The sequence below is a fragment of the Myotis yumanensis genome, unplaced genomic scaffold, assembly GCF_028538775.1.
Source record: "Myotis yumanensis isolate MYYU_CA2020_CCGP unplaced genomic scaffold, mMyoYum1.0.hap1 SCAF_4, whole genome shotgun sequence".
NCBI classification, from domain to species: domain Eukaryota; kingdom Metazoa; phylum Chordata; class Mammalia; order Chiroptera; family Vespertilionidae; genus Myotis; species Myotis yumanensis.
Window position 1 is genome coordinate 93,661,200 of NW_027223755.1, and position 25,298 is coordinate 93,686,497.

The 25,298-nt window shown below is 51.1% G+C and overlaps 1 protein-coding gene across 3 annotated transcripts in view; it reads left to right on the plus strand.

Annotated features, from left to right (window-relative positions):
* The first annotated feature begins 4,368 nt into the window (after nt 1-4,368).
* The window catches only part of EMP2 (epithelial membrane protein 2), a 34,039-nt gene continuing 13,109 nt past the window's right edge, over nt 4,369-25,298 (plus strand). Inside the window, exon 1 of one of the 3 annotated variants that reach the window (XM_070412993.1) lies at nt 4,369-4,507. The gene's annotated coding sequence lies outside the window, so the exon portion shown is untranslated. Of the gene's footprint in view, nt 4,508-20,798; nt 20,843-21,818; nt 21,914-25,298 lie in introns of those variants that run through there. The other 2 variants (XM_070412995.1, XM_070412994.1) reach the window with 2 other exon arrangements.

Genomic DNA, 25,298 nt, shown 5'->3' on the forward strand with positions numbered 1-25,298 from the left:
CTCAGGGCTTCCAGGGAGGGTCAGTCAGGGCTGAGGTCTCATCTGAGGCTCAACTGAGGAAGGAACCACTTCTAAGCCCACATGATTGTTGGCTGCATTCTGGTTCTCAGAGGCTGCTGGACTGCAGGCCTCAGATCCTGGCTGCTTTGGGCCAGAGCTTCGCTTTGTTCTTTGCCACGTGGGCCTCTGTACATGGCAGCTGACTTCACTAAAGCAAGCAAACCTAGAAGGCAACAGAGTCTGCTAATGAGACGGAAGTCACAGTTTTTATAACCTAGTCCTGGAAGTGATATCCATCATTTTTCCCTTATTCTATTCATTAAAAGCAGATCATTATGTCCAGTCCACTCTCAAGGGGGGAACGCAAGGGGGTGAAAACCAGGAGGCAGGATCACAGGGGGCCATCCTAGCAGCCTATCCACCAATTTGTTTTCAAAGGAAATGGTCCTTGAATGGAAGTGAGTAAAACCTCTGATATCTGTCAAGATTAAACTGGACCCACCAACCAAATGCCAGTTTCAGTGACTGAAACATGTTCCTATTTGATCCATTTCCGCTATGACTATGGATTTAGATCATGTTTTCTGTTAGATCCCGGTCCTTCTTGACAACAGTCCACATAGTCTCTTCCATTGTGTGTTCTGCTACAAATTCTGTTAGGCTCTCTTAAGGTTGGGATCAGATTTACCCCAGGCATAGACACCCCTGGTTATTCCTTTTGAGGACAGAAAAGAGCCAACAGGAGCAGATTATAAGAGACTGGCAGACTCTTAAAACGTCTTAGCCAGGAAAGACACACAACAGATCACTGAGTTCTCAATTACTGCCTCTCCCCAACCCCAAAACAACTCCCCAGCCTTCTCCATGGCCTTCCATGCCTTCAGATGCCTTCTTTTAGTTTTCTCTCTCTTTCCCCATATAAGTTGGTCCTTTTATCAACCAGCTACTGCTGTGAAACAAACAACCATGATGCCTCAGTGACATGCAACCATAGACATCCTTTCTCAGCCATGTGTCTACAGCTTGGCCGGAGCAGCTCTGTGTCCCAGATGGAAGTTCTGCCGATCACCTAGGGTAGCCCTCCTCCTCATCTCTTTTATTTTCCTGAGGCCAGTGGGTTACCAGAAGTATATTCAGCTGATGGAAATGGCAAAAGCACAAGAGGGCAAGCCCCTCCCCCCGAAGCACATTCCCAGCTTTCATGTGTGCCGCCTGCTAATATCTCATTGGCTGAAGCCAGTTAGTTACCTGGCCTCGCTCAAGGTCAAGGAGGGAAGGGGGCTTCAATTGCCAGGAGGCCGCATTTGGAGTGTAAATGTATTCATTACTATAGAGCAGTGGTTCTCAACCTTCTGGCCCTTTAAATACAGTTCCTCATGTTGTGACCCCCAACCATAAAATTATTTTCGTTGCTACTTCATAACTGTAATGTTGTTACTGTTATGAATCGTAATGTAAATATGTGATATGCAGGATGGTCTTAGGCGACCCCTGTGAAAGGGTCGTTCGATCCCCAAAGGGGTCGTGACCCACAGGTTGAGAACCACTGCTATAGAGGGATGAAGGTTGGGACCCAAAATTTAATGGAACACACTCTTACTTTTCCTTCACACCATGTTGAGGTTTCAAACTTAGTATTGAAACACTTGGAGTGGGAAATACAAGTGGTTAAGAGGCAGATTTCTGCTTCCAATCTTATCGGAGAGACAGGTAGATATTCAATGAGAGCAAACCAACACTCGGTTGAGCGTCGTCCCGTGCACCAAGAGGTCACGGTTCAGTTCCCGGTCAGGGCACATGACCAGGTTGTAGGTTTAGTCGCTGGTGGGGTGTATATGGTAGGTGACAGATTCATGTTTCTCTCTCCTTTCCTCTCTCTCTTAAATCAATAATTTAAAAAAAAAAACACAACATGTAAATATAAATAAACAGAATAGTTTTAAATGAAAATGTTAAGAGACACACCTAGCAGGTGAATGGGGCAGGGAGGTGGGGTTCTGGAGAGGGTTTTGAAACCAGAGAGAGGAGCAATCCACCCATTCCTTTCTCTGGGTCCTGGAGAGGCAGCTTGGTGTCTGGTCAGGTTCTTCCCAGTGTGGGGCACACCCACCCGCCGGCGCAGGGGAGGTGCTTTTAAGTGACAGAGGGAGGAGGCGTCAGTCTCGCTTTGAATCACCCACTGGGAACGCAATTCCCTTTCCAATGGTCTCCCCACCGTTCTGATTACACGAAGGAGAAAGTCTCCTTCTGGAGCAGCACGAGTCTCACGCCTCTCTTATACCTGCTGCTCTCCCTTTGTCACAGCTCCTAAACCTCAGACTCTGGGCTCCTTCAAGCAACAGTATCTGGCCAGAATGCACTAACACTGTTTTCTTTGGGTAGTATTTAGATTAGTAAGTTTGTCTTCTATTTCTGGCAGATGGCACCAGTTTCCTGTTCACCAGCATGACATAGAACTTCCTTTTAAAATAAATATAGTTAGCCCTGGCCGGTGCGGCTCAGTTGGATGAGCGTCGTCCCGTGCACCAAGAGGTCACGGTTCAGTTCCCGGTCAGGGCACATGACCAGGTTGTGGGTTTAGTCGTTGGTGGGGTGTATATGGTAGGTGACTGATTCATGTTTCTCTCTCTCTCCCTTCCTCTCTCTCTCAAATCAATAAAAAAGAACAAAAACCCACACCATGTAAATATAAATAAACAGAGTAGTTTAAATGGAAATGTTAAGTGAGTACTAGTTCAGGTGGCATGTGGAAATGGCAGAAATAATGGCTTAACGATGGTTAGCATTCGGTAAAGAGCTATATAGGAAGAGGAGAGTGGGGTGTGCCGCAGTGGGTCTAAGTTCCAATCCCCACTCAATCCCTCACATAGGGCCTTTGGGCAAGTTTCTCAGGCAGCTTCTCAGAGCCTGTTTTTCATGGACTGCTGTGTGCACTGACGGTAATGTTTGTAAAGCCACTGGTGCAGAGTGAGTACTCAGCAAATGGCAGGACTGCCCCAGCCCCACCTAGATTGTGCATTCTGGGAAAGCCTGGGGTTTTCTCTGGCCTCTAGGTCCCTGCTTGGGGGGTAGGGGGTGCCCCTCCTGACCCTCCTCTGCAGTAGCCAGACCCCATTCTTGTTCCCTTTTATAAGGGACCTCAGTTTAAATGAGCACCTTCCTGCCTCCTCTGCAGCCCTAAGGAGAGTCTCTTACTTAGGAGATGAGTCTTGATTAGCCATAGAATTTCAGAAGTGAAAGATGTGTGACAGGTCAGACACTGGAGCGACTGGGAAGCCTCAGGACCTGGGACGGGGTGGCAGGGGCCCTGTGGAGGGGCCCCCAATCTTCCAAGGATCTCTCATTTAGACCCAGGAGGCTGTCCCCTTGGATAGCTCCCCAACAGGATTGAAAGGGGGCATCAGAAAATTTAAGCACGGCCTCCCAGCTGGTCCAGCTTCTGAGTGATAAGTGAGCCTTTCTGAAAAGTTTCATGTTAGTGGCAAATCTATTGCCTTGTATTTGGGGTGTGTGCAAAATAGCATTAACCTGTGCGACTAAAAGCTTAAAAATATTCTGTAATACGTTGTGGCCCTGTTTTACAATTTCTTCAATTTTTTAATACAGAAAATTTCCCCTTCTCCCCCCCTCTCCCCTCTGCCTCCCTACTCCCACCAGGGGGGAAAACTGAGGCTGGAAAGAAAGCCAGTTCCTTCTAATTGTCATTTCCAGGGACAATAAATTCCAGGACTGTGGGTTCAGAGGCTATGGGTAGTGGTTTGTGTGAGTAGGGGGTCAGTGAACGGGGGACTCTGGAGGAACCCCAGGACTAGGTTCCCGGTGGCCCCAGCAAGGTCGGGACTATGTCAGATAATAAAAATACCAGCAGCTCACATTTATTGGGCACTGACTCTGGGCCAGGCCTTACAACCACCCAAGGAAAGCGGTCCTGTGTGGAAAGAAGAGAGACCGAGGCAGGAAAGATTACAGGCAAGACCACCCAGCTAAGGAAAGTGTCAGAGAGGGGGTCCTGAGGCACGGAGTCCAATTCCAGAACCCTGTTCTTAACCCTTCCCCGAAGGGAAGAGAAGGGAGGGGGGAGAAAAGAGAAGAGAGGAGAGGAGAGGCGAGGAACCTGGGCGGGCGAGCTCAAAGAGGGAGACCCGGCTCCAAGGAACTTCCTTCCCAGTCTCCCGCTTCCCGCGGCTACGCTACGGAATCCGCCCTGAACTTGGCAGCGCTGCGCAGGAAGCAGGCAGGGCTGGGGCTGGGGGTGCCCTCCCAGGGCTCCGGCCTTTCTCTGCGGGGTCCCCCACCCACCTCCTGCGGCCCCTCCCACTCCGCTCTCCCGGTTCCTGACATCACGCCCCGGGAGGCGGGATCGGAGAAAGAGGGGGCCGTGGGGAGGAGGCTCCGCGCCACCGAGAGGGAGGAGGGAGGGCGCGCAGTCCCAGCTCAGAGCTTCAAAACAGTCAGGCTCCTTCGCCTCGCGCCCCAGCCCGTCGGTCGGTCCCGCCGCCAGCGCCCGGTGAGTGGGGATGGCGCCCGGGGGCCGCGCGCCCCTCGTCGGGCTTCGGGGCGGTGTGCGCTCGGGAAGCGCGCGCGCGGGCCCGGCACGTACTGGACCCGGCGGGGGAAGGGGGGGTCCCTGCAGTTGGTAGGGAGCAGGGTGGGGTCGAGGCCCCTCCCTGCCGAAAATCCACCCTTCCTCCGCCAGATTACGGGGACGCAGGCTTCCCGCCGGTGCCCCACTCGCTGGGGATTCGGAGTTCCACCTCCCCACCCCCGGACTGCTTCCCTCTCCGTGAGCGCCCGGGCGGGCGGGAAAAGTTTGGGGAGGAGTCCAAGGCTGCCCTCCTGTCTCGTGAGGGTCCACAGCGCCTGGCAGCACGGCCCCCCGCCTCCCAGCGCGCGCGGGACTGGCTGCGCCCAGGCCGGGTCGGTGGGTCGTGCGGGGCAGCGCAATCTTTTCGGCCCGGGCGGCGGCTCGGTTGCGCCGCCCTACGGCGTGGAGCTACTTTCTTCGGTCTGGGGCGGTGGAGGAGCCTCAAGGCCCTGCTTGGAGGACGCCTCTGCCCCTCCCCACCTTAGCCTTCCTGGGGCTTTCGGGGCTTTTAGGGCCCGCCCATGGGTTCCAGAGAAAGAGGGAACGAGAGTTCAGGTGTGAGTTATACAGGGTGCTGAATACACTCCCGTGAGGTCCTCATTTGGGGCCGTCATGGGGACTCATAGGTGGAGACTAGTCTTGGGCACCTGGACCTGAGGGAGGCCCCACAGAGGAAAGCCCTCCCTCCAGGCCCCAGAACCCAGTCCTTACTTTGAAACAAGGCTGACAGCTTAGTTTCAGGTTTGGGGTTAAGGGCACTGCCCCCTCCCAAGCTCCAAAGATGTGTATGTGGGATTGGCGGCGGCGGTGGCGGCGGTGGTGGTGTGATTTTGTAGCTTATTTGAGTGGGAAATGCAGAGACCAGCCTGAAAAGTGACAGGCAATGGCCTTGGAGAGGGCCGTAAGAAACAGGCAGCCCAAATACTGGGTGAGTCCACTCACACGAGGTGCCCTAGCCATAGGCAAGTTCCTAGGCGCAGAAGGTAGAGTAGAGGTTACCAGAGCTGGGAAAGGGGAGTGGGGATTATGGCTTAATGGGTGCAGAGTTTTTGTTGGGAAGGGTGAAAACATTTTGGATCTAGATCGTGGTGATGGTTATACGACATTGTGAATGTATTTAATGCCACGGAATTGCACACTTGTAGGTGGTTAAAATATTAGGTATATTTTACCATAACGTTTTTAAAAAGTCTTCAGCCACTTCTACACTGAATCGGTTAGAAATCCCAGAGGCGCTCACTGTTGCTGGCCACTTCCCCCTGGAACTTGGCCTTGGGATGAGGAAGTGGACGGAGGATGAGGAAGGGGCTGGAGCCTGGTTTCCCCAGGAGTCCTCAAGGGACAGAGATGGAAACCAAAGCTGGCGGAGCCTTTGCAGCGCTGGGGCGCCCACACGCTCCCGTTCTCCCAGAGCCTCTCACTCCTAGATGTGGAGCCTGGCTGAGACTGCCAGTCAGTATTGCAGGTCCCCGAGCTAGCAATGCCCAGAGCCAGACTTGGAACCTCCACCTGCACCCCCTCCCCTGCAAGACCACCCCTTTTCTCCACCTGGAGATGTCCAGGTGGGGTGTGGAGAATGGGGGAGACCCTTCTGGAGAAATCAGGGCCCAAATGCCAAGCCCACAGCCTAGGGAGGGGTGTGGGGGTGGCAGGAAGGTGCAGAACCTGTTTTCCCACTGAGGGTTTTGGATCTGCCACCTCTACCCCCGCCTGGACTTGGGGAGTGGGGGTGGGAGGCAGAGAGCAGGCCATACAGCCTGGAGCTGCCTCTGTCTGTCCCATGAGGAAATTTTGATTCTCCTGAAATCCCGGGACAGGTGTTTGTGCCTCAGAGGTGGCCAGCGGGGTGGGTGAGGCCAGGGCCAGGCAGGGAGCTTGGGAGCTGACACTGCACTGCCCCACCCAGAGGGGAGGGGCCGTGCCCTCTCTGGCTGGCAGGGCCCCAGGTCAGGGCACAACTCTTGAGGGTCAAGCAGGATTCCCTGGCATCTCATAAACACAGGGCACATCCATTCAGTCCTCCCTGCCACCCCCTTCACACGACACGCACAAGTAATTTGTAAGGCCCTTTCTTCCTGGGATTTAAGCGTGTTTCACCTACATATCCTTTCTCTGTCTCTCACACGATATCTTTTTCACAGGAGCTAAAACCGCGTGCATGTGGCACACTCAATTTCCCAGCTACGGGTGATTGATTCAGAGGGAGGCTCAGCTGGTCAGTGTTGCATCCCAGGCACATGCCGCCCTGCCCTCTGGGGCCTTCCTGGCTGACGGGGGCAGAGTGAAGGCCTCTCTTTGTCACAGTCAACCCCGCCAGTCATGGCCAGGAAGGGAAGTCTGTCGAGACAAAAACATAGGAATGCCTTTCCCGGCCAGATGGGATGGCAGTGGACTGCTGGCTGGCTGGTTGGCGGGGTTTGTTTGGGAGGCAGGAGTCCAGCCACCTTCGGGGGCGGGGTGGGGGGGGGGGGGGCAGAAAATTGTGTGTGTTGCAACATGTGGTTGCTGCCCAGCTGACATAGGCTCTGGGGCGAACGCAGGGTGGGGGTGGTGGCCGCATCACCCAAAGGTGGGGTGGGGTCCTCGGCATTGGGACTGGGGAGCAGAACCCTTCCAGAAGAGGCAGTTAAAGGTCAGGTCGGCGACCGGACGCCTGTGTGGGAGCCCCTCGGGGATATCTTCTGGGTTTGGAAAAGCGGGCGATTGGCAGCAGCAGCTGGAATGGGGAAAGAGGACAGCTGGCACCGTAGCCAGGACTAGAGGCCTGACTCTTGGTTGTTGGCTTCAGCTTGTCCAGGGAAGGAATAGGGTCTGGGGGGGGGTGGCTGGGAGAGGAGGCCCCCATTCCCCCTTTCTCCCCTCGAGGAGTGGTCCAGCCTGGCTTCCTGCAGGAGTTCCTTAAAGACTGCAGTTTCGGCAGGACCAGCTTTGGCGGGAATCGGCAGATGCATCTGGCTCTTGTTAGGGACAGGCCGAAGGGGGAGGCTAAAAATATCAGAGGCAGAGCTGCCACCCAGCGTGAGCGCCGAGCTGGTAACCTGATCCCCACGGTGGGGGCGCTGGTGGTGACTGTGACGTTTTCTGTCCCAGTCACTTGGGCTCTCCCAGGCAGCAGAGCCTCAGGTGGACTCCCGGGAGGGGTAAGAGCTCTCAGCATCCGGGGCAGCCAGGGACTGAGGTTGGAGAATTTCAGGAGCACGACAGCCTTAGACCATCCCACTGTGACAGCAGCAGGGCCACTCCGAGAGGTGGAGTGACTTGCCTACAAGTCACTTAGCACTTGGCTGCAGGTTCATCCCTGTACCAATGTGGTAAGATCTGTAAGACACGGTTGAATTTTTAAAAAAGAGCAAGTAGCAAAGCAATATGTGGGAAAATAGGCTCTGTGTATAGCAACAAACAAGTACTAGCTGTATTTCATCTGTATTCCTGTAATCCATACGTATTACGTGTATACACAGAAAAACGTCTGGAAGGATTTATCAAAATAGATAGAAGTGGTTGCCTCTGGTGAGAGGTGTGGAAGGAGCGGGCACAGGGACTCCACTCTTATCTACAACAGAGAATATATTCATGGGTTACTTGTGTACCTGAAGCTCAATAATAATATGGGGCGTTTTGCAGGAGTGGGGGCGGGGAGCTTTAGAAGATGGGCTGCATGGTGGAGGCTCTGGACAGAGAGTCTGGGTAGGGCTGTGCAGTAACCCAGGGACACGTAATGGGGGCTTAAATCCGGGGGTGCCATCCAGTCCCCATGGAACATTGCCCTCATTGTGGACACCTCATGGGTGTGATGGGTTTCCCATCTGGGGTCTGGGTGCTGCTAATAGACAAGTGGCGGGCGGGGGCAGGGGGACAACAGTGAGTACCCTTGGGGTGTGTTAAGAGCGCCATCATGAGGTCCTTGTCAGGGTGTCCTGGAGACCATTGGGAGTCCGGGCTTGGAAGAGAATTCAGAAGCAGACCTGGGTCTCGTTGGTGTTTGAGAGCAGGGAAGAATGACTTAGATTTTGCCAGTGTTATCAGCAGCAATGAAAATAATTATCATGCTGTTATTATAGCATTTATAGGATGCAACGCCGTTTACTGGCCACGTGCTTTCCAACCTTTATCTCAGTTAAAATGAGTAATGACCCCCTGAGGTAGGGACTCTTATCCCTGTTCTATAGATGGAAAAAAACGGAGTCCTAAAAATGTGGCTTAAACACGCACAGTGACTGTGTCGGGATTTGAATCCAAGACCGTGGACCCCACAGACTCTGTTCCATCGGGCGTATTCCGGCCACGTCCCTCTCTTTAAAAGCAGACGTGTGTGCTCTCCTCTTGAAGCAATCCTGGTCCTTTGGGCCAGGAAAGTTCCTTTGTGGCAGATGTTCTGGTGAGTGTCCGGGAGACGAGCATTTCTCACCCAGGGTCGGCTGTCTCAGCCCCGAAGGCCCCGCAGCAGCCTGATCACCGAGAACAGGCGCCCACACCCAGGGGGAATCTTACTTCACACAGGAACCCCCTGTCCCAATGGCATTCGGTTCCATTGTTTCTGATGGTCTCTGCGTAATAAGGGAGGCCAGAGCTGCTGGTGCAGGGACCCCCGCCTGTCGAGTTCACAGGATGTTTCCAGCACCCAGCACAGAGCTAAGCATGCAATAAGCGCATAGTAGGTCTCTGTTCATGTGACTAACCCTGGGTCTTAGGCAGCTTCCTGCTTTCCAGCCAACCCCAGTGAGGAGGCTGCAGGGGATGGGGAGGGAAGAGTTTGGGGAAAGGTTAGGGACCGTGAGCGAGAATTAGGATCGGCAGCTACTCCCTCTCCCTCCTGCCATTGGCTCTGCCTGGAGCCGAGACAGGCCCAAGTGGTATGGTCAGTGTCCATTTATATCAACATGACATGGGGTCACATTCTTCTAAGACCAGAAGAGGCTTCATCCTCGACACGCCCAGAGTATGGTCTGCACACAGGCATTTGGAGATGAATTCTATGCAGGCCGTGAAAACTGCAGTACGCTCATATTTATTTTAAAGTATATTACTAAAACGTCCATCACTTGGCAAGTGATACTGATTTTCCATTTATGACTTATTAAACTGATGTACTTTAATGATAATTCTGGGCAATGAACAGTACAGTTGGTACACAGATGGGTAGAAATGATAATGGTGGCCGTGTTGACACTATTGGTGTCCCACCTGGTCCCCTTGGCTGGATGAGGGGCCCACCCCCCACCCCCACCCCCCAGCTGTGATGCACTCAGCATTCCCTTCCCCTGAGAATTCCGAGAAGCCCCTGACCCAGAGATGTCTGGGAGAGGAGGACGCCGAGCCTTGCTCCCTGGAGGTTCTTCAGTCTTCACCTCCTCCCTGCTCTGGGGCTGCCTGGGTGCCAGGCACCGTGCTGGGCATCAGGGACACAGCAGTGACCAAACAGACATAAATCCCTGCCCGCGGGGCACTTCCAGTCTAGAGGGGCGAGACCAAAAAAGTGAATAGAAAGTAATAGGGAAATAGCAGATGATGTTCAGCGATTTGAAGAAAATAAAACAGGAGTCACTTCGATTGGCTGGTCTGGGAAGGCTTCTCTAAGGAGGGGACTTTGAAGTTGAGGCTGAACACAGAGAAGCAGCTAGACACCCCAAGATCTAAGACCTTCCCCGAAAGGGGGAATTGCTCGGCAAACATCCTGCTGCCCTGAGTGGGAAGCAAGCTGGGTTCATTGGGGAGAAGGAAGGGGCACTAACTAAGGTTTGGGGTACTAGCCCACCCCCTATTTCTTTGGGGCACTCTGTGAGGGCCGGGACTGGGTGGTCCATGTCCTCATGTCCTCGAGTAGTGCCTACTGTATACTCTCTGTACTCAGGACAGATGGACATCCTGGGAAGTGAGGGGCTGGCTCAGAACCAGGCCTTGGGAGTGGGTGGTCGGTTGAGGGTGTGGGATGAGGATGTCTGGCCTCTAGGCCCTGCGGTATCTACCTTCCCTTTCACACTAGGGGCTGCCAATGGCTCTCAGGTGTCCTTGTGTGTCAGCCCCCAGGAAACTCAGAGCTCCCCATTTTATTGTCTGAAATCTCTTTTTAAATGAGTTTTTTCAAGCGTACAATTCAGTGTGTTTTAGTGGTGCCGCAGATAGGTGTGGCCATCACCAGAGTCCCTTTGAGAACATTTTCATCGCTTCATAAAGAAACTCGACGCCCTTTAGATACCCCCCCCCTTTTCCCCATCGTCCTCAGCCCTGGTCAGTCACTGATCTTTCTGTCTGTATGGATTTGCCTCTTCTGAACATTTTATATAAATAGAATCATACACCGTGTGGCCTTTTGAGTCTAGCTTAGTTCACTTGGTGTAATATCTTCGAGGTTCATCTATGTTGTAGCATAACTATTAGACTTTTTATGACCTAATCCTATTCTGTTGTATGGATGCAACACATTTTGTTTATCCATTCATGCGTGGATGGACGTATGGGTTGTTTCTACCTTTTGGCCATGGTAAATAATGCTGCTATATGCACTGTGCAAGTTTTTGTTGGACATGTGTTTTCATTTCTCTTGGGTACATACCTAGGAGTAGCATTGCTGGGTCATGTGGTCACTCTGTGTAATTGTTTGAGGAGCAGCCAGACTGCTTTCCATAGTGGCCGCGCCATTTCACGGTCCTACCAACAGTGTAAGAGCATTCTAATGTCTTCATTTTAATTCAATGCTCCGTCCTGTCCTGGTTCCCTAAGAAGCTTCCACTGGTGGAGGTCTAGAGCACCTGATGGGTTCCGAGCTCCTGGATGGAAGTGAGGCCCCGCTGAAGGCCTTGGGACAGGCAGGGGCTGGAAGGAAGGGAAGGCATGTGCGCTGTGGTTCCCTGGGTGGGGACCACCCGAGACAGAACTGGAAATCAATGTATTACCACGGGGTGGGAGTCGCGATGCTGGAGTGATTTTAGGTGGTGCTGGAACGTCATTAAACAATGTTAAATCACTCGGGGAGAAGTGGTTTCCTTTTTGTCTTTAAACGTTTTGTTTCCATCAAAGGGAAACCCTTCGTTGCTGCTAAACTCTTGATGCCTCTTTGACTCTTGTTGGTTTTTTTCTATCACCAGACAGGGCAGGTCTTCAGCTCAGCCCTTCTGCAGACAGCAGCATTGAACCAGAACTTGTGAAGGGGTTAGCAGAGGGGCCATTTATTTTACAGTCAATCTCTATTTGTGGCAAGTGGTGCCGAGTTTCCATTTCCAGGGAGCCAGATTTCTTTTTTTAAAATATGTTTTTATTGATCTCAGAGAGAGGAAGAGAGGGATAGAAACATCCTATATAATAAAGAGCTAATATGCTAATTAGACCGAACAGCCAGACAATCTTCCAGACGAAGCCGGGACTGCGAGGGCTGGCCGGGGCTGCAAGGGCAGGCTGGGTCCGCGAAGGCCGAGCCCCTTGCACAAATTTTGTGCATCGGGCCTCTAGTCAGTAATAAGAGAGAGTCATCAATCGGCTGCCTCCTGCATGCCCCCTACTGGGGATTAAGCCTGAAACCCTGCATGTGCCCTGACTGGGAATCAAACCGTGACCTCCTGGTTCATGGGTTGATGCTCAACCACTGAGCCACACCAGCAGGACCAGATTTCTTTTTAAAACACATGTATTTATGTTAAAGAGTGGGTTTATTTTAAGACAAAGATGAAGTGAAATCCTACAGTGATACCTTGAGAGGGTGGTTGGCAAATGACTGAGGTTTGGAAAGCCGTGTTCTAAAGTTTAGGGCCCCCAAACCAGATGGGATGTTGGGAAGTGGCGAGGTCCCCAATCCGGGGGCACATACAGATGGAAACTGGAAGCTATAAAAATAACCCAGGCAGAGGCTATGAGTCAGGGCGGCTCTGCATGACCACACCGTGCCTTTCAGCTGAGACTGCATGAGTTCACAGTTCTCATTGTGTGGGGTCAGGTTCCCAATGCCATGGCTGGACAGTGCCATAGCTGCAGACACAATGTCATCAGAGGTGCCCCAGTTGGAAAGGGGAGGTGTTGGGACTGCCTTTCTTTCTAGCAGGGTGACCTCGCAGGCCTCCAGACATGCCAATGGGGAAATGTTCCAGTGTGATTTCAGGGTCACAGGGATCGCTCCCCAGCTGGCTCAGTATCTGCCCTGCTCTTGAGTGTTTCCTGGCAGGAATCCCTTCCTGTCAGTCCCTCCAAGCCCCCAGGTAAAGGGCAGGACCTAGCTGTTCTCAGGTTACAGAGAGGTGCTGTGTTAGGCAGGGTTCTCTAAGAAACAGAACCAATTGCTGTGTGTTATAAAGAGAGATTTACTGTAAGGAACTGGTTCGCCCAAGTATGGAGGCTGGCAAGTCCAAAATCTGCCAGGTAGGCCTGCAGGACCTAGGCAAGGTTGGCTTTTTCGTTATCTTCAGGCTTTCAGCTGATTGAATGAGCCCCCCCCCCCCCCCCCCGCAGTATGGAGGGCAGGCTGCTTTTCTCAGTGCTCACCAATTTAAATGCTAATCTCATCCAAGAAACACCCCCACAGAAACACGGTGGCCCAGCCAAGTTGACCCATAAAATTAAGGATCACAGGTACTTCAGGTGGGCCAGACACACAGCATTAAGTAAAATAGAATCTTTCAGATATTCCCTTTAAAATTCCCTTCTAACCCTCCAAGGAGAAACTGTCCGTTTTGTGCAAAAGTGTCTTTAAAACTCCTGAAACACGTGTGACATTTCCTGTTTCAGCAAAGAGAGAGAAAAGCTGGCTGGGACGCACAGCTCTCCGAAGCAGCAGTTTTTAGCTGGAATCTAATAACACCGTTTTGTTTTCATTGTATTTCTCTTCCCCGGCACCACCTACTTAGGGCAGCAACGGCTGACTTTCCATTTCCAGTCTTGATATAAGGTTTCCTTTTATAACGATGTGAGTCTTAAAAGTCAGTTACTAGTAACACAGGTGGTACACAGATAGGCCTGACCTTCTGAAGGTGGTGCAGGGATGACTGATTTGGAAAACATGGACGTAGGCATAGCGGGGACGGTGCCGGAAATACCCCCTAATTGTCCGCACATCTCGAGCGTCCTGTTGTCTGTTTGCACTTCTTTCCCTCTGGGAGACAGCTCTGGTGGTCATTTCCACTTGGTGGCTGCCACCTGAGAGTGGTGGCGGGGGACAGGAGGAGAGAACGCTGGCTCTTGGGGAGCAGAAGGGACCGGCGTGGCAATTCTGAGAAACCTCACTGAGATTCTGGTCGCGACTGGTACATGTACTTGTTATATACAGATGCTGTTCTAAGCATGTCCACTCTGTTATCACCCAACAGTCCTAGGAGGGAGGTGTGCCATTGTCATCCCCATTTTACAGATGAGGAAACTGAGGCAGTGAGTGGCCAACCTGCTGGGCCACAGTCCAGTCTGGCTCCATCTGAGCTCTCGCCGAGTTTTGTACACATTACTTCCTGTTGGTCTTCTCCCCTTCGTCCCCTTCCTGTGTGAATTTACACGGCGGTGGCGGCCTGGCTTCCTGGTCTTGAGGCTGAGTTGTAGGAGGTGATTCCTGGTCCCTAACTTGCTGGCAAAATCCATCTATAAAAAGGACGGCTCTTGTCACTTAGGCTGTTAAAGGAAATGCCACTAATACAAGGCGCTCTGTGGCGGGAGGAATATTCCTAACCCAGAGGCTGTGAGGATGAGAGCACCCTGAGTCTGACACCTGCCTCACCCCCAGCCACCTAATCCGAATCCACCTCACCCCACACTGACATGTGCGCCTGCAGATACAGCATCAGCCCTTCCTGGGCTGGGCTGTGTGTTTGCCGGGCGGCATAATTACAGGGAGCTCCTGGGATGACAGCAGGCAGCGGGAGCTCTTTAATTGAGGGGGTCAGGTAGCAGTCATTGGCAGGATGGTGGTTATTAGCCCTTTTAAGAGCTGCCCAAACTAGCAGACATTCAACAAGTATGTGCTGAGTAACCTTGGGCACTGGGGGTATGAAGATGAGTAAGACAGGGTTTCCGTCCTTGAGGAACCCTGAGTCTCATAAAGCAGTGTTTCCCCTGTATCAGTTCGCACTTGCTGTGTAACAAACCATCCCGAATGCAATGGCTGATTCTGCAGGTGGGCCGAGTGGGCTTGGGTCAGCTGGGGGCGGGCTGGGTTAGGGCACAGGGACAGGCACAGGAGACCCCTGCCCTTCCAGGGGCAGCCAGGACTCAATGGGTGGGGAATGCATTTTACCTCTTGTCAGAAGGATTCGGTTTGTTAAAATGTTACTAAAACCCTTGGTGCTTATGAACAGGAGAGATGCTGATCTGCATTTTTCTTAACAACGTCTTGCCTGCTTTTGAGATCAGGGTATTGCAGGCCTCATAGAATGAGTTGGGAGGTATCCCCTTTTCCATTTTCTGGGAGAGTTTATGCGGAGCCGGTATTATTCTTCCTTCAGTGTGCGGCGGAATTCACCGGTGAAGCCATCGGGGCTGCGTTTCCTCTTTGGGAAGGGCCTCCAGGCACCTGATAAACATTTCTTCCTTCTTTTACTGTCAGACTTGGAAGAAAAGTCTAGGTCCTTTCTTGACTTCTTCTTAGCTCTGTAGCTCCTTGAAAGCTGGTTCCTTTAGTCATTCATTCAACACACATTTGCTGAGCACCATCTATAAACCGGGCACTGTCCCTGACCCCAGCGGGAGAGGCCATAATACCCAAGTTCACATACCATCAGGTCGCAGGGAGGAGAATAAAGAAGGGCCTTAGTTCACTTCACCAAAATTATTACCAACTTTGCCAATGAGCTCATTTTCCATCATGATGTGTTTTTTCCTCGTCTCTCCTCTCTTGCCTTCTGGGTCCCCCCACCGCTCCTGTTTCCTCCCCACACTGTGCCCTCATCGCTGTCTCCTTCGTGGGCCTTTCCTCCTCACCTCTCCTCTCTGCCAGCACTTTCTCCCCGGGTAATATTTTATATCTCCCCGTGGTTTTGTCTCCCATCCATACCCATGACACTGGATTTCTGTTCCCAGCTTCCGTTTTCCCCTGAGTGGCAGCCCCGCCCATATTTTCAACTGCCCAACCCTTTTCCACCATTGTTAACCAGGCATTCGAAAACCCTCGTCCTGCCAGTGCTCCTCCTGCCCCAGTCCAAGTGCATCAGTGGAACCAGCGTCCACTCTGGCACAAGCAGACGGCCCCCAGGGTCCTCTGCCCGTCCCTCCGCCCAGCGCAGGCCCTGGCGATTCCGCCTGCTGAGGAGCCCCCCGTCTCTCCCTTCTGCCCACATCCCTGTCCTGTCTTAGTCCAGACCCTCCTCATTTCTCACCAGGGCTGCTCCAGCAGCTCCCCAGTTCACTTCTAACCCGGCTGCCGGACTGTGCAATGTTTTGCTTGTAGAGGCAGATCTTGTTACTTTCCTGCCTAAAAACCTTCCCCGTCTCCCACTGCGTCCTGGGTAACACGCAGGCTCCCAAGGCCCGTTAAGTTCTGGCTCAGCCCGGGGCCCTGCCCAGCACACACCCTACTCACACTGGTCATGCTCCTGCGCCTCGGAGCATTTGGCTCCGTTTGCCCACAACACCCCGTCCCCACAGCCCTGCCTGCCCATCAGACACCTAGCTCCGAGGTCACTTCCTCTGGGACGCCCTGATGATGCTGCCCACCTCCAGCACAGGGCTAGTCACACCTCCCTCTGTGTGCGCACAGCACACATGTCATCACAGCGTGTTCATTTATTGGCACCTGCTTGTTCTTCTTGCGCCTGAGCGCTCCTCAGGGACACGGAGCCTGCCTTGCTCATCCGCGTATCACCAGGGCCCGGGCGTGGCCAGCACTCAGTGAATGCTCATTGGGTGAATACTTGCTCCATTTAAAAACAGTGAGTGACAGGCTGGTAATCAGAAGGCTGGAGTCTGAGCCCTGGTTCTCCACCTGCTAGCTGGATGATGTGGCTAAATCCCTTCGTTTTAATGTGTCACCTGCAAAGTGCATCATAGTCCTTGCCCATCCTTAGGACGGGCCACCTCGCTGACAAGTGTTCCTCCTGCGCTTGGCGAAGGGAGGCGCTTTCAGGACTCACGGGTGACTCTGTTCTCTGCGTCCCTGTCCCCAGCCTGCTCACATGTGTTCCACTTTGTGGACCCCGGAGCAATGACACGTGGGGATGACCAGCATCCAAAGCCACAGGTGGCCCCAGGACTTTGCACTGATCTCCTCATCAAGCCTGAAAGTAATAGCACCCTACAAGGGAAGAGAAACTGAGATATGACAATATGGTGGTTTCTCTGGTGCCTGATTGCCTAGGTTCAAATCCCAGCTCTAGTCTTTCCTAGCTCTGTGGTCTTGGGGAAGTTGCTTAACCTCTCTGAACCTTATTTTCTTTACCTGTAAAATGAGGCTAAATATAGCCCTTGCCGGTTTGGCTCAGTAAATAAAGCGCTGGCCTGTGGACTGAAGGATCCTGGGTTTGATTCCAGTCAAGGGCATGTACCTCGGTTGCAGGCTCCATCTCTGGCCCTAGTCGGAGCATGTATGGGGGGCAACCAACTGATGTGTCTCTCTCACATTGATGTTTTTCTCTGTGTGTCTCTCCCCCTCCCTTCCACTCTCTTTAAAAATCAATGGAAAAATATCCTCAGGTGAGAATTAACAATAAATAAATAAATAAATAATGAGGCTAATTATAACAGCTACATCATAGTGTTTTCCTGAGGAACGAATAAGTTAATCCATGTGGAGAGCTTAGAATAGTGCCTGGCACACATGAGGCAATAAATGTTGGCCACCACTGTTGTTAATGTTGCGTTATTATTATTTCAGTGGCTGAGAGGGCCAGGGCTGAGCAGGCAGAACCATTCTCTGTGGCTTCTGCCCTGAAGCACTGCCAAATCCCAGTGTCCTGCCTCTTGTCATTTCTGGACGGAGCCAAGAGTTGTCTTGGTGCCCAGAAACCCCAGCCACAGTGAGCACAAAGCCGGCCAACCCAGGGCAAAGGGGCTTCCGCCATCCCCAGGGCATCTCGGGCGTCTGGATATTTCGGGCTGGCTGCTGTCTAGATAGCAGGGCAGGAGGCTGAGCTGACCTCTGCCTTCCTGAAACAGAGGCCAAAGCCACTGTCCCCTCCGAGTGCTGTGGGCGGTGGGAGGGGCCGAGGTTCCAGCCAGCTGGGGGTTGAACTGCCAGCTCCAGAGTGGGCCTGGGAGTCTCCTTGGCTGTGTGGCCTGGGCAGCCGCTGACCAGCCAACCTCTCCCAGGACAGGCCCAGAGCTTCCCTGGCCTTTTGAACCGGGAGCTGTGGACGGAGCACTTCTGGGCTGGGGGCAATGGCCCTGACCTCCAGATGCCCAACTTCTCAGGTCTGTTTGAAAGGCTCCAGGATTGTCCTTTTTGCCTACAGTTCCTGGAAAAGGCTCCACTCAGGCTGAGAATGGGCCGTAGTGTGAATTGTGGGAAGAACTCCCAAGGGTGGGAATAGAATCGGGGGGCCGAGTGGTTGCCTTAATAGCGTGTTCTCTCCCCTCGGGAAGGCAGCTGGCTCACTCTTGTTCCCTTGCACGAAAGAGAGCGGGTGCCAGAGCAGCTTCCTGTTAGCACCAGCAGGCAGGGCTGAGCCTCTGCTGGGGAGATTTGGTTTCTATGAAGGGACTAGAGGAGGGGACCCCTACACTGCCAGTGGCAGGCCCGTGGCCTTCTCTCTCCCTGTAAGACCATCAGCAGTAAATCAAGTCGGATGGAGGACCATTGGGTCACCAGCAGAATTTTCTCCACAGCCAAGGCTAGATTTGCAACACACACACACATACACACACACACATACTTCAAGCAAACATTGGACCACGGCATAGTAGGACAGCACCTCTACTTAGGAGGCAGCAAGGTAGTAGCAATTCTTGGTGTATCCTGTTTGCTATCTGAGATCTAGATGGACATTTCTGGGGAGTACTGTCAACCATCGCTTTAGAACTTGACATTCACGGAGCCACAAATACTCCATTCTGTGTGCAGAATTTCCATGGTCCCACCTACATCTCCCAGTGCCTTTCCTCCTCCTCCTCCTCTTCCTCCTCCTCCTCCTCCTCCTCCTCCTCCTCCTCCTCCTCCTCCTCCTTCTCACCCCTGCTCATCCCAGTCCCATGCCCAAAGGAAGCGGAAGCCCATTTGCTGCTCCTGTTCTGATTACTGATTCTCATTTTAAGAAAAAAATTAAATAATAATTTCTAATACCCTGTGTTCTGTACTATTTTCTGTGGTTATTTTATGGGTATTGTATACAACGGTAGGCATTCAGTCTGAAGACCCTTTTCCATGGTTCCTACAATGCACCTAAACCGAGGTTGGGGAGTCCAGGTACAGTGCTCCGCCAGATCACCTGAGTTTCTGGGTGGAGAGAGGGTGTGTTGTAATAAATTTAGGAAACAGAATGTAGTCCATTCTCCCATGTCAGAATGAATCCTTTCAGTGACTAAAGAGCCAAAATTCAAACCAGTCTCTGAGTAGACTAATAAAGACAACACATGCGTCAGTTTGGCCAGTGAGCCAATAGGTTTAAAAAGGCAGAAAGCTCTATTTTTAGTCCAAATGAAGACTAAAACATCCTTCTTCGTCAAGCCCTTTCTTAATTAGCCCAGTCATATCCCAATTTTAGCTAATGGGCCCTCCCAGATCTCTCCTGCCTGGTGCAAAGCTCGAGGTAAATCCAGCCAAAGGAACAGAAACAAAAATGACGCTGCCTGTCCTCTCACCTGATTTTAACTAGGCCACCATGTGACTTTCATTAGGCCCTAAGCATGTGGGCAGGGAAGAGGGTCATAGAAAAGTGTCCTTGATTTGGAGTTGGAAAACCGTAGATTGGCATCCCGGCTTTGCAAACGTTGGCAAGTCACCTGAAGTCTTTGTCAGCCTCAGTCTGTCGTCTGTAAAATGGGGATAATGATACCTCACTCTGCCAGCTTCACAGAGTTGACGTGCAGATCCAGCACAAGACAGGCTGTGTAAACTGCAGCTCGACCTTTCATCAGAAGCAGCCTCGTTTCGTGTGGGATGAGTCCTCTTGGGCATCCCCTCCCCAGGGACCTGCTTTATCTCCTTTATCTCTTGGGGTTATGCCAGCATCCTGTGCCCTGGCCACAGTTATGGGCGAATCTGCTAGTCTTCTCTGGAGAATGCTTGTCCTACTTGTTCTGTGGCAGCAGCAGCTGCTGAGGTTGCACATGGGGCGGAGAGCAGAGGAGGACGGAGTTAGAGAGGGCCTGGCGGGGTCAAGTGCCCTGGGAAAGATGAGTCTAACCACAGGTTTGCAAGTGAAACCGTGCATTTGCCCAGCATCTGGGGTTCTGCCATAGGAGACTTGGGATGATAAAAAAAAATATGGAAGAAATGAGGATAATAGATGGAGCCACAGAGAGAGAGAACAGGGAACTAGCTAGAGAAAAGACGAGTTTTTTAAGAAGAATGCAATCATGGTACACTATTTGGCTCTGCAGCGAACAGCCGACATGGTCATAATGCGAATGACACTTACTGATGTGAGGATGACAGGACTGTGCCGGGTGTTTCTCAGCATCTAGAAGGGTTCAGGAATCTGGAGAAGGGGCTGCGTGTAAATTAATAAAGAGACTAGACATAAATTTGGAAGGCATTTTGGGGAGCCAGAGGAGACCTAGCTTCAGTAACCAAGTTCTCTGAATCTCTGGACCCCTCACCCTTTATTAACACAAATTGCCCTAAAGCAAAGCAGATATACATATCAAAGGTAAGGCCTGGTATACAGTAGGCGTTGTCAGGTTGGGGGAATATGCAGATCTTTAGGTTGGGGAAATGCTTTCAGCTAATCCAGCAACAGGTAGTATGATTCAGCCCTGCTGAATATAGAAGCCCATCATCCTGTTGAGGACTTCTTGCATCTTATTGTGCCCTGCTGGAATTAGCTTCCAGCAAGGCTGTATTGGGATGACGGTGAGGAAGCTCTCCTCTAGGCAGGAAGTCAGTGATGTTTACAGTAGATGAATCTAGAAATAGAAGTGCATGAGTATTGTTTGGAAATATGGAATCGCGGAGGGAAAGACAGCCAAAAAGGTTAAGTGTTTCCAGGGATCAGGACTGGGGTGAGGCAGAGGGCTGCGGTTTTTCATCATATGCCTTTTGGTTCCATTATCCTTTTTATTCTTAATCAGCCCATGGACTATGTAGATCAAAGCATTTTTTTTTTTTTTAAAAAAGAGAAGTTCTGCCAATCGTAAGACTCTGATTTCTAGATGGGAACTGGAGAAGCTCATCTGGTGCGGCCTCCCACCTTCGGACAGGTAAACGCCCAAACCCAGGTGGCCTCTTACCACACCCTGCTCGGCACCAAAAGAAAACAGACATGGTTTGACCTGCCAGGTGAATGCTGTGCTTGAGAGTGACAGAGACTTGGGAAATGGTCATTGACTGTTGAAAGATAGTCATGCGCCCTCGAGGGGGTCTCCCATCGAGGTTGAAAGGGAAACTGGAGAGGGGCCAGGAGACCCCCCCAGTCCTGGCCTTGCTCCCGGTTCACTGTGGGACTGGAGCCAGTCATGGCCTCCCAGTTCCTGTCTCTGGACAATCAGAGTGCTGAGTTTGTCAAGGGTCTTTACAATTCTCCATTTCCCCAGATGGAAAATGACAGCTTCTGTGCACCGGGCACAGCAGGGGACAGAGGGAGGGATAATAGACAAGTGAACAAATAAGATTCTTTGAGACTGAAAGTTTTCTGAAGAAAATAAACCAGGGGATGGTATCGGTGATGCTGGGGTGGGATAGATAATGAAGGGGGATAGACATTGCTGGAAGGCGTGGGTGATCAGGGACACTGCTCTGAGGAGGGGCTGCTTGAGTTGAGACCTAGACAATGTGAGGAAAGCCAACGGGGGTGGCAGGGAGAGGGTGCTCAGAGCACTGTGTCCTGCAAGGAGGTGGGGAGGTGCTGACAAGAGGTCAGTATGACTTTTCTTTTAAGGGAAAATAAGTTTCTGTGCATGGGAAGCATAAATGTGATGCCACCCTGGGTTTGGTGGGCCAACCTTCATCCAATACCCAGCCCAGGGAGTTGTCTGTCCTTCAGTATCTCCCGAGAGGGCCCACCGAGTCCCTGCCCAGGAGTGAAACATGGGTGTGTGTTGCAGGAAGGATTGAGCACCGCTAGGAAGAGCCGTGGGGATGCAGAGGCTAGACTGTAGCGGCAGAATTATACTTCCAGGGGAAATAGGGGTGTTAATAAGTTAAAGGTAGGAAACCAAGGCTTGTCCACCCACCCAGCCATGCATAGGAGTTGGTGCAATACTTTCTACCCACTGAAGACCCCCTGAAGATCAAGACTGACTCAGCACTAACAGTTCCTAGTATGCTTTGCAGTAAATCAGATTTTAATGAATAAAAATTAAAATGCAATAAATTAAATGTTCATATCCTTTGACCCAGCATCTCTACGTTTAAGAATCTGTCCAAGCAAAGAAGTAGGTTCAGAAATGTTCACGGGCAGTATAGCCTGGAGTAGCAAAAGCCTGGAAATGAATGAAATGGGCCTGGATAGGGAGCTAGTGGAGTCCATTGTGGCATAGCCTACAACGGACGGAACACCAGGCAGTCTATCCAAGAAGGAGGTGGACTCATATGGAAAAGAATGATCTCTGGGGGATATGAGCAGGTGAGAAAGGCTGGGTTGACTTAGCTCAGACTGTGGCCAAATGAGCTTGCTGTAGCTCTCAGCTCCACACCCCTGTCCTCCACTGGCCCTGGAGCCCCTCCAGCCAAGGGACATTGGGACTCTGGAAGCTCAGACACACCTAGTGGCGAGAGGAGGGAAGGGCATCGCCATACACAGTGGCCCCTTGATGGCTGAGCTCCACCAACCCCAAAAGTGAACACTGGATGTCTCCTCCAATCAGAAGTGAAGGAGTGAGTGAGGGGTGGGGCATGAGGCCAGAAGTGTTACTCTGGTGCATCTCCCTCGCAGTGGTTCTCAACCTTCCTAATGCTGCGGCCCTTTAATACAGTTCCTCATGTTGTGGTGACCCCCAACCATAAAATTATTTTCGTTGCTACTTCATAACTGTAATTTTGCTACAGTTATGAATCGTAATGTAAATATATGATATGCAGGATACATTTTCATTGTTACAAATTGAACATAATTAAAGCATAGTGATTAATCACAAAAACAATATGTAATTATATATGTGTTTTCCGATGGTCTTAGGCAGGGGTTCTCAAACTACGGCCCGCGGGCCACATGCAAATACAAATATTGTATTTGTTCCCGTTTTGGTTTTTTACTTCAAAATAAGATATGTGCAGTGTTCATAGTTTTTTTTAAACTATAGTCCGGCCCTCCAACGGTCTGAGGGACAGTGAACTGGCCCCCTGTTTAAAAAGTTTGAGGACCCCTGGTCTTAGGTGCGACCCCTGTGAAAGGGTCGTTCGACCCCCAAAGGGGTCGCGACCCACAGGTTGAGAACCTCTGCTCTACAGGGAAGCAAGAGGAGTGGGAAGTAAGTGTTCCCACCTAACAGATACTATCTCTGGAAGGGGTCATAGGAAACTGGGGCGAGTGGCTGCCAGTGGGAAAGGAATAGGGAGACTTATTTTGATTTAAAGATGTAGGAGTAGCCCTAACTGGTTTGGCTCAGTGGATGGAGCATCGGCCTGCGGACTGAAGGGTCCCAGGTTTGATTCCGGTCAAGGGCATGTACCTTGGTTGCAGGCATATCCCCCAGTAGGGAGTGTGCAGGAGGCAGCTGATCGATGTTTCTCTCTCATCGTTGTTTCTAACTCTCTATCCCTCTCCCTTCCTCTCTGTAAAAAATCTATAAAATATATTTAAAAAAAGAAAAAAGATGTAGGAGTAAAGGGTCATTTCTAGTCCCTTTTAAAGATTCAAGGGATCTCCTCTGCTTATGAATAATTTCCTCCAAAGCTCTGGTGAGGTCACTAGATCTGAATTCCAGGTGTCATCATGGGAGAGTACTTCTCTATTTCCAGTTTTCCCGGATGTCAAACAATTCAAACCAATCTCTAGCCACCCTTGTATTCCCCAAGGCCTTCACCTTACACTGGACTCAAGACCTGACGTGACCCCTTGTAAACACTTACCCTTTTCTGTGCAGGAGCTTATTCCTAATGTCTGGGATTCCAACTGAAACCACTCTCAGGTGTTAAAGCACGCGTCCCAGACACTAGGCTCTGAGAACCACCCCCAGGATTTTTGCTAACACTGAAGACCACCTGTCCTTTTATGTACATAATATATTTTTTAAATGACTCACTCGTTTAAAATTTCAATAAAGTTGTTTTAATGAGATTTTATATCTCTACTATATATGATATTTCTATAAAAAGGGAGAACTTAGCCCTGACCCAGTAGCTCAGTCGGTTAAAGCATCGTCCAGATACACCAACTTTGTGGGTTCGATCCCCGGTCAGGGCACATACAAGCATCACACAATGAATGCATAAATAAGTGGAACAATACATCAATCTCAATCTCTCTCTCATTCTCTCTTCCTCCCTTTCTCCTTCCCTCCCTCCTGTCCTCTTTCTTTAAAATCAATCAATACATTAAAAAAATTAAAAAGAGAGAACCTTAAAATAAACATTATAATATCAAAGCAACATTGTTGATTCTAGCTACACACTATGGCTTGCCCAAAGTTCTGCTTATTGTTGTTGTTTTTTAAAAAATGGCACATGTTAGAGACAGGCTAGCACCAAACTGGGTCTTTTCTCCTTGGTGGACTCAGACCATTTCGATGAGGACTTTCTCCCTACATGGTTCATTGTTATTTGATACCATATCAGTGCACCATCCAAAATCATGCCTTGTAACATGAATTCCACACTTTGGGGAAGACTGAGTTAAAGCCTTTCTTTTCCTTTTCCAGAAAGTCTTAATTATGTGTCCACAGGCATTTGTGTCATCTGAGCTGGACAATGTGTAAAACCATTATCACCCTGAAATTTGTGGCCCTGCCTGATGAGGCTGGCAGTTTGCATTCCAGCTGGCATTAAAGTAATATCTGTGGTGCAGGAGCCTTTTTTATTTTTTCCTTTATTGCGAGGATCAGAAACACATCTCTTTGCAGGCAGCATATGATGGCAGCTACGAGTGACGCAGGCCTAAACAAAGGGGGGTTTGTCCTTTTTAAAAGAATTGGAAGAATCTCTGAGCTGGTTCACTGGGTTCTTCCAAATGATGATGCTGAGTCGCAGCTGGGGCCACCCAGGCTGAGCCCTGCAGCCACACAGCTCCTGGCTCATTGTTAAAGGTCCTGGGTCTCAAAGGGCAGCCTTGGTCAGGGACTAAGGGAGTGAGAGTGAGCACGCTCTGAGGGGAGAGCTGACAGAGAAAGGGTGGAGGGTTTGGCACAGTGCAACTCTCTGGGTGGGAGAGTTGGTATCAGGAAAAGGCTCTTTTAACAATTCTATTTCAGTGTGTTGTGGCTGCACCATCCAGCTGTGTCATCAGCAGGAGGGAGCATGGAGAACTCACACCTGTTTCTGAATGCGGAAATGCTTCAGACCGGAAATGACACCCCCAGTGTTGCTTACAGCCCATTGGCCAGAATTAGTCACGAGGTCCAACCTAACTGCAAGGGAGTCTGGGAAATTCAGCCTTCCAGTGCCCCGAGGGAAAAAAATGAATGGCAGCTGTCCGCCACATGTTGTATTTGCATTTAGTGGTCGGATGTTGTTCAAATGAGAATAGGTATTAAGAGGAAGGGTGTTTGAGTGAGGGTTAAT